Source organism: Scylla paramamosain, chromosome 11 (assembly GCF_035594125.1).
Source record: "Scylla paramamosain isolate STU-SP2022 chromosome 11, ASM3559412v1, whole genome shotgun sequence".
Taxonomy (NCBI): domain Eukaryota; kingdom Metazoa; phylum Arthropoda; class Malacostraca; order Decapoda; family Portunidae; genus Scylla; species Scylla paramamosain.
Genome location: NC_087161.1, coordinates 11,412,501 through 11,420,000, shown reverse-complemented (window position 1 = coordinate 11,420,000; position 7,500 = coordinate 11,412,501). Strand labels below are relative to the sequence as shown.

At 40.4% G+C, this 7,500-nt stretch overlaps 1 protein-coding gene across 1 annotated transcript in view; it reads left to right on the top strand.

Annotated features, from left to right (window-relative positions):
• The first annotated feature begins 4,555 nt into the window (after positions 1–4,555).
• The window catches only part of LOC135104948 (bromodomain-containing protein 7-like), a 192,221-nt gene continuing 189,276 nt past the window's right edge, over positions 4,556–7,500 (top strand). Inside the window, 1 exon segment of the mRNA XM_064012763.1 lies at positions 4,556–4,713. The gene's annotated coding sequence lies outside the window, so the exon portion shown is untranslated.

Below are 7,500 nucleotides of genomic sequence, written 5' to 3'. Positions count from 1 at the left end.
CAGGGTTCTGTCCTGTCACCCACTCTCTTCTTATTATTCATTAATGATCTAAACCAAACTTCTTGTCCTATCCACTCCTACGCTGATGATACCACCCTGCACTTTTCCACGTCTTTTCATAGACGTGCAACCCTTCAGGAGGTAAACATATCACGCAGGGAAGCCACAGAACGCCTGACTTCTGATCTTTCTAAAATTTCTGATTGGGGCAGAGCAAACTTGGTATTGTTCAATGCCTCAAAAACTCAATTCCTCCATCTATCAACTCGACACAACCTTCCAGACAACTATCCCTTCTTCTTCAATGACACTCAACTGTCCCCCTCTTCTACACTGAACATCCTCGGTTTGTCCTTTACTTATAATCTGAACTGGAAACTTCACATCTCATCTCTAGCTAAAACAGCTTCTATGAAGTTAGGTGTTCTGAGACGTCTCCGCCAGTTTTTCTCACCCCCCCAGCTGCTAACTCTGTACAAGGGCCTTATCCGTCCATGTATGGAGTATGCTTCACATGTCTGGGGGGTTTCCACTCATACTGCTCTTCTAGACAGGGTGGAATCAAAAGCTTTTCGTCTCATCAACTCCTCTCCTCTAACTGACTGTCTTCAGCCCCTCTCTCACCGCCGCAATGTTGCATATCTAGCTGTCTTCTACCACTATTTTCATGCCAACTGCTCTTCTGATCTTGCTAACTGCATGCCTCCCCTCTTTCCGCGGCCTCGCTGCGCAAGACTTTCTTCTTTCTCTCACCCCTATTCTGTCCACCTCTCTAACGCAAGAGTTAACCAATATTCTCAATCATTCATCCCTTTCTCTGGTAAACTCTGGAACTCCCTGCCTGCTTCTGTATTTCCACCTTCCTATGACTTGAACTCCTTCCAGAGGGAGGTTTCAAGTCACTTATCCACCAATTTTTGACCACTGCTTTGACCCTTTTATGGGACTGGCATTTCAGTGGGCATTTTTTTTTTATTAGATTTTTGTTGCCCTTGGCCAGTATCCTTCCTACATAAAAAAAAAAATATATATATATATATATATATATATATATATATATATATATATATATATATATATATATATATATATATATATATATATATATATATATATATCACAAAGGTGATAGTGTCTGGCATGGAGGCATACATTCCTCACTTTTTTTCTCGACCTAAACCTTCCAAAATTTGGTTTAACACAGCTTGTTCTCATTATAGAGAGGTGGCCCACAAAAGGTACTTAAGCTTTCCATCACCAGAATCTCATGCACTTTATATTTCTGCCCGGAACCATACCAAGTCTGTTCTCCAACTAGCCAAAAATCTTCTTCGTTAACAGAAAGTGTCAAAATCTTTCAAGATCTAACTCCCCTCGTGACTTCTATCATCTAGACAAAAATATCTCCAATAACTTTGCTTCTTCTTTTCCTCCTCTATTTCAATCAGATGGCACCACTGCTATCACATCTATTTCTAAAACTTAACTCTTCGCTCAAACCTTTGTTAAAAACTCTACCTTGGACGATTCAGGGCTTGTTCCTCCCTCTCCACCCTATGACCGCTTCATGCTACCTATTAAAATTCTTCGCAATGATGTTTTCCATGCCCTCGCTGGCCTAAACCCTCGAAAGGCTTATGGACCTGATGGGGTCCCTCCTATTGTTCTCCGAAACTGTGCCTACGTACTTGCACCTTGCCTAGTCAAACTCTTTGAACTCTGTCTGTCAACATCTACGTTTCCTTCATGCTGGAAATTTCCTTACATTCAGCCTGTTCCTAAAAAGGGTGACCGTTCTAATTCTTCAAACTACCTTCCTATTGCTTTAATTTCCTGCCTAACTAAAGTTTTTTTAATCTCTCCTCAAGAGAAAGATTCTTAAACATCTATTATCACTTCACAACCTTCTGTCTAATCGCCATTATGGGATCCATCAAATCCGCTCTACTGGTGATCTTCTGGCTTTCCTTACTGAGTCTTGGTCATCCTCTTTTAGATATTTTGGTGAAACTTTTACTGTTGCCTAAGACATATCAAAAGCTTTTAATAGAGACTAGCACAAAGCTTTGATTTCAAAACTATCCTCCTTCAGCTTCTATCTTTCTCTCTGTAACTTCATCTCGAGTTTCTTTTCTGACCATTCTATTGTTACTGTGGTAGACGTCACTGTTCTTCTAAATCTATTAACAGTGGTGTTCCTCAGGGTTGTGTCGTGTCACACACTCTTTTCCTATTATTCATTAATGACCTTCTAAATCAAACTCCTTGTCCTAACCATTCCTACGCTGATGATACCACCCTATACTTTTCCATATCTTTTCATAGACGTCCAATACTTCAGGAATTAAATAGTTCATGCAGGGAAGCCACAGAACGACTGATTTCTGATCTCTTTAATATTTCTGATTGGGGCAGAGCAAACTTGGTATTGTTCAGTGCCTCAAAACTCAATTCCTCCATCTATCAACTCGACATAACCTTCCAGACAACTATCCCCTCTTCTTCAGTGACACTCAACTGTCCCCCTTCTCTACACTGAACATCCTCCGCCTGTCCTTTTCTTATAATCTAAACTTGAAACTTCACATCTCATCTCTAGCTAAAGCAGCTTCTATGAAGTTAGGTGTTCTGAGACGTCTCTGCCAGTTTTCTCATCTCCCCAGCTGCTCACTCTGTACAAGGGCCTTATCCGTTCATGTATGGAGTATGCTTCATATATCCTGGGAGGGTTCCACTCATACCGCACTTCTCAACAGGATGAAATCAAAAGCTTTTCGTCTCATTAACTCCTCTCCTCTAACTAACTGTCTTCAGCCTCTTTCTCATCGCCGCAATGTTGCATCTGTAGCTATCTTCTACCGCTATTTTCATGCTAACTGCACTTCTGATCTTGCTAACTGCATGCCTCCCCTCCTCCCGCGGCCTCGCTGCACAAGACTTTCTTCTTTTTCTCATCCCTATTCTGTCCAGCTCTCTAATGCAAGAGTTAATCAGTATTCTCAATCATTTATCCCTTTCTCTGGTAAACTCTGGAACTCCTTGCCCGCTTCTGTATTTTCACCTTCCTATGACTTCAGGAGTAAGTTTCAAGACACTTATCCTTCAATTTTTGCCTACCGCTTCGGACCCTATTAGGGAACTGAGATGTCAGCGGGATTTTTTTTTTTAATGGATTTTTTTTTCCCTTGGCCGTTGTCTCTCCTACATAAAAAAAAAAAGCTAGCATTTCTCTACTCATTCCATCATAAGCTTCCTCTATGTCTAGAAAATCTAAGTATAATATACTACCACTCTTCTTTCTCTCTGTCATTTCATTCACCACAAACGTTATCCTCTGCTCTCCTGTCCACCCGAAACCCATTCTGTTCCTCACCTGTTCTGCTCTCTCAATCCATTGAAACAGTCTCTCATTGAACCCTATACTGAACACTTTACCTTCTGTATTCACTATAATGCAATCGCCCTGTAATTCTTCAACTCATTCTTACTCTTATATTATCCCTTATGCAGCAGAGTCATTCTACATTCATTCCACATTCTCGGCACTCGCTCCTCCTCCCACACCTGGTTAAATAGCTCAATCATCCTATCAATCACAACTTCCCCTCCAGTTTTGTGTACATCTCATAAGGTAACTCGTCTGGTCCTGCTGCCATTCTTTTGCCTTTTCACAAATTTCTCCACCTCCTCCCTGTTGATCCTTTCATTCAACTCATCCACATTCTTCCTCTCTAGTGTCGCACATCCTTCTCTCACACCAAATATCTCGGCTACACCTCCAATCTCTTTCCCAAAACTATTTTGTTGCCCTTCTTATTTCTCTTTTATGTGTCAGATGTTGGCGACCGGCGCGCCATCTGTTGTTATCTAAGCTCACTAGTCGATTCCTCCAGCCCTCCCAATGAGACCGTACATCCTCTTAGTATAGAATCCTTGGTTCTTTCCAGTGTATCACACTATCAGACCTTTACTACTTCATCATCTATGCAAATACAAGCCACTCTGCAGGGTATTTTAACGTCAATTGGTTGTATCAATCAAGACCTCATACTGCTGGTTTTGTACCAGAACACAGTATATTGGAAGTCGTGGTAGAAAGCCATTCAGACACCTTTACCTGTCCCGCCAAAATGCTACACACCATTGGAAGGTTTGAGTGTCCCACGCTCACTGCATGCAAATATTGTTCATTTCATCTGCAACAATTCTCGCTACATGGTTTTAGTAATGGTTTTTACCCTTGAGTGACTTGTATGCAGATAATTTTGTACGCTCGAGATTTCATTGAAAAAAAAAAAAAACACATCGGCGTGTTTTAACCTAAAATATTTGCATTGCTACCCGTGATTGTCTTTCGCTCCGCCGTCTTGCTGCCAGCTCATTTCCGCCGTTGTCCCCAGGGAGCCTCGGAACTTTACAACTACCCAGCGCCGAAAGTTTCCGTAGCTCCCAGGAGATCTGCGCGAAAGGAATGCGTCGGAAAACGCCTTTTTCCGAGGCGCTTGCGAAGAACTGAAGAAGACGCCTCTGCAACTCAAACTGTAATATCAATAACAACATCAAGATCAAGATCATCAACATCATCATCAGGGCTCAAGTTGGCGTGGCTTTGTTTACCGTTAAGGACATCGGTTGAATCTTTGTATTCATTTTGTACTCGTTAATTTATCTATACTCTTCTTTTTCATCTAATTTCTTTGTCCAGAGAGACAGGTGAGTATCCAGTTATATGTTATATTAATGGCTAAGTGGTCTCTTTGCTTTTCTAAGCCGGCGGTATTACTTGCCTTGGGACTTTGATGTCCTCCACCGCTAGCTTTATTAGATCAAGGAATTAGTTATCTAATAGGGCAAGATACCGCAAAACTGTAAGTATGCCACTTTGATAAGGGTATCTGGATTAAGTAAGAACTGTTGGTAAAATATCGATCTAGGCTGAATGGCCTTTGTCGGTATTGTTTTGGCTCTCGCACATAGAAGCATCTTAACATTAAATTGAGTAATGTGCGTTGCAGAAGTGGTCGGAAATCAACAAAATCACAAAATGAATGAAAAGATATAAATTAAACCTTTAGTGGCAGCGGGGTTGGCGTCGGCCAAGAGCATTTAATGTGTAATTGGTTAGCAGCGTTTCCAACGATTCGCTACCTTTCTGACTGTATCGGCTACATTTAGTGAAAATCTCTGACTTTCCCTGAATTGCCCCTACTTCATTTTGCCCCCTCTTCCTTCATCTCCCTACTATTTTGAGGACTCGTTGGGAAGCGGGATTTATGGGCTGAGAACACAAAAATGGTCATTTTAGGATTCTTGAATCAGTATTATTATGTAAGTACATCCATCTTTTGGCAAAAAAAAATAGATAAAATGTTGTCATTGAAGTACTTGGGTCACATATAACACAATGGTGTATATCTTTACTGCCGCAAATTATTTGCTCCTGAGATATTGATTTTTATCAAATTTATCGCTTCCTCCGCATACCCACATTACCTCACAGCATGATGATCTGCAGGTAGTTTCAGAAATTAGGTTAGGTTAAGTTTCATTTAGGTTTAGTTAGGTTAGGTTTGGTTAGGTTAGTTAGGTTTAGTAAGGTTTTGTTAGGTCAGATTTGGTTAGGTTTAGTTGTTAGGTTTAGGTTTAGTAAAGCTTTTTTTTTTTTTTCATTGTAATGCATGAAAAAACCACATTCCTTTTTTTTTTTTTTTTGTGAATCTGCTTGTTTTTGTCATAATCAATGATTTATGTGTGTGAGGGTATAAAAATATAATTATTTGTGGTGGGAACGATTACTAGATTCATTCAAAGTACGTGAAAATCTACCAGAAAAATGTAGTTTCATCTGAAAATATTAGACGTGCATTTATATAAATTTACCGTTGAATAGAGATCATAGCTTAAAAGAAGGCAGAGAGGCAATCCTAAGCTAACAAAACCTGATTTAACCTAACCTAGCCTGACCTGACCTAATCTAACCTAACGTAACCTAAACTAACCTAACCTATCCTAACCTGACCTAACCTAAGCTAATCTAACCTAACCTAATCTGACCTAACCTGACCTAACCTACGCACATCATCTAACAAAAATTCCCTATCTCACAGAAACTATTAATTTACAACGTAATTAAAAACAAGACTCCTTGAATATGTAGTGTTACAGCCCTCTCCTAAAATAATACTGTAACGATTTTTGGGGTGATGACAGCATGAGGTGGGGAAGGAAAGTGTTGCTAAGTGCACCAAATTAAACCACAAATAATGGCATTACTTCATGACTGAGAGGTTGGTGGTGGTGGTGGTGGTGGTGGTGGTGCTGCTGCTGCTGCAGCAGCTGTGTTGTTATCCCATTCACTGTCAGACTTGTCCTCCTGCAGTTATGGGATGATGGGGAGGCCACCTGGCCACTCCTTGTCCGACTGTGGCACTGTGGCCAGTAAAGTCAAGCGGCCTCAATGAAAAAAGAATGGTGAAGTTGTTCCTCCTTGAATGTATAAAGGAACATTATATTGAGCAAAGTACTGTTTGAAGTTCTTGCTCCTCAAGCCTGGCTGCTTTCTCCACTATTTAAGATCCACCCATAACCACTCGATGTTCTGAGTGTGGATATTGAGATTGCTTGGATCCACAGTTTTCCTTGTGATCAATCATGTAGTGTGTGTAATCTTTGTCACACAGTTTGTTATAGGTACCCCACGAGTCACTATAAATTACACTTCCAGGCTGGATATACTGTTTGATAATGGGAACTAACATCCTTGCACTCCTGTCCTTGGCAACGAGGGGCACAATGAAACAATTTTTGGAGATTTGCTCAGTACCACCAAATATCCAAACTTGTGACCAGCATATGAGCATGATTGTATTTGTTCTTTACAAATACAGTGGAACCTTGGTTTTTTAACTTAATTCATTCCTGATTGCCATTTGAAATCCAAAATGTTTGAAAACCAAAACTATTTTCACCATAGGAATCAATGTAAAATAGATTAATCCATTCTCAGACGCCCATCCACCATGTCAGTGGGTAATGACTGACTCTCCTACTGTCAGGATGGCTGCTCCATAACATCTCCAGCTAAGAAATTCTTAATCCAGAAAGGATGTATTGAATGAACTTAGTGACACAGAAATAATCAAAAGATATCATTTAGACCATGCAGGCATTCTGTCACCGATTGAGTGATGGAAGCCTTACAGAGTGACAGAGAGGAACAACCCACTCACCGCCAAAATGAAGGTGATCATAACCCTTAGATAACGTATCTTGTTGCTGGGAAGAGCTACTAGGAAATTGCAGTTGTGCAGTAGTGATGGCATTGTGGGTCATAGAGAAAGCCACAGGAGGCTCGGGATTACTTCTGAGCAGCAAACCTTGTTTGTTTACATCGAGGTTCTTCATTGGGATCACATTTAACATTTCAAAGATTGAATTACTGTTTTAACCTCTGTTTCTCTCCTCCAAAAATATGAAAATGAAGGAAATATAGAAACTATG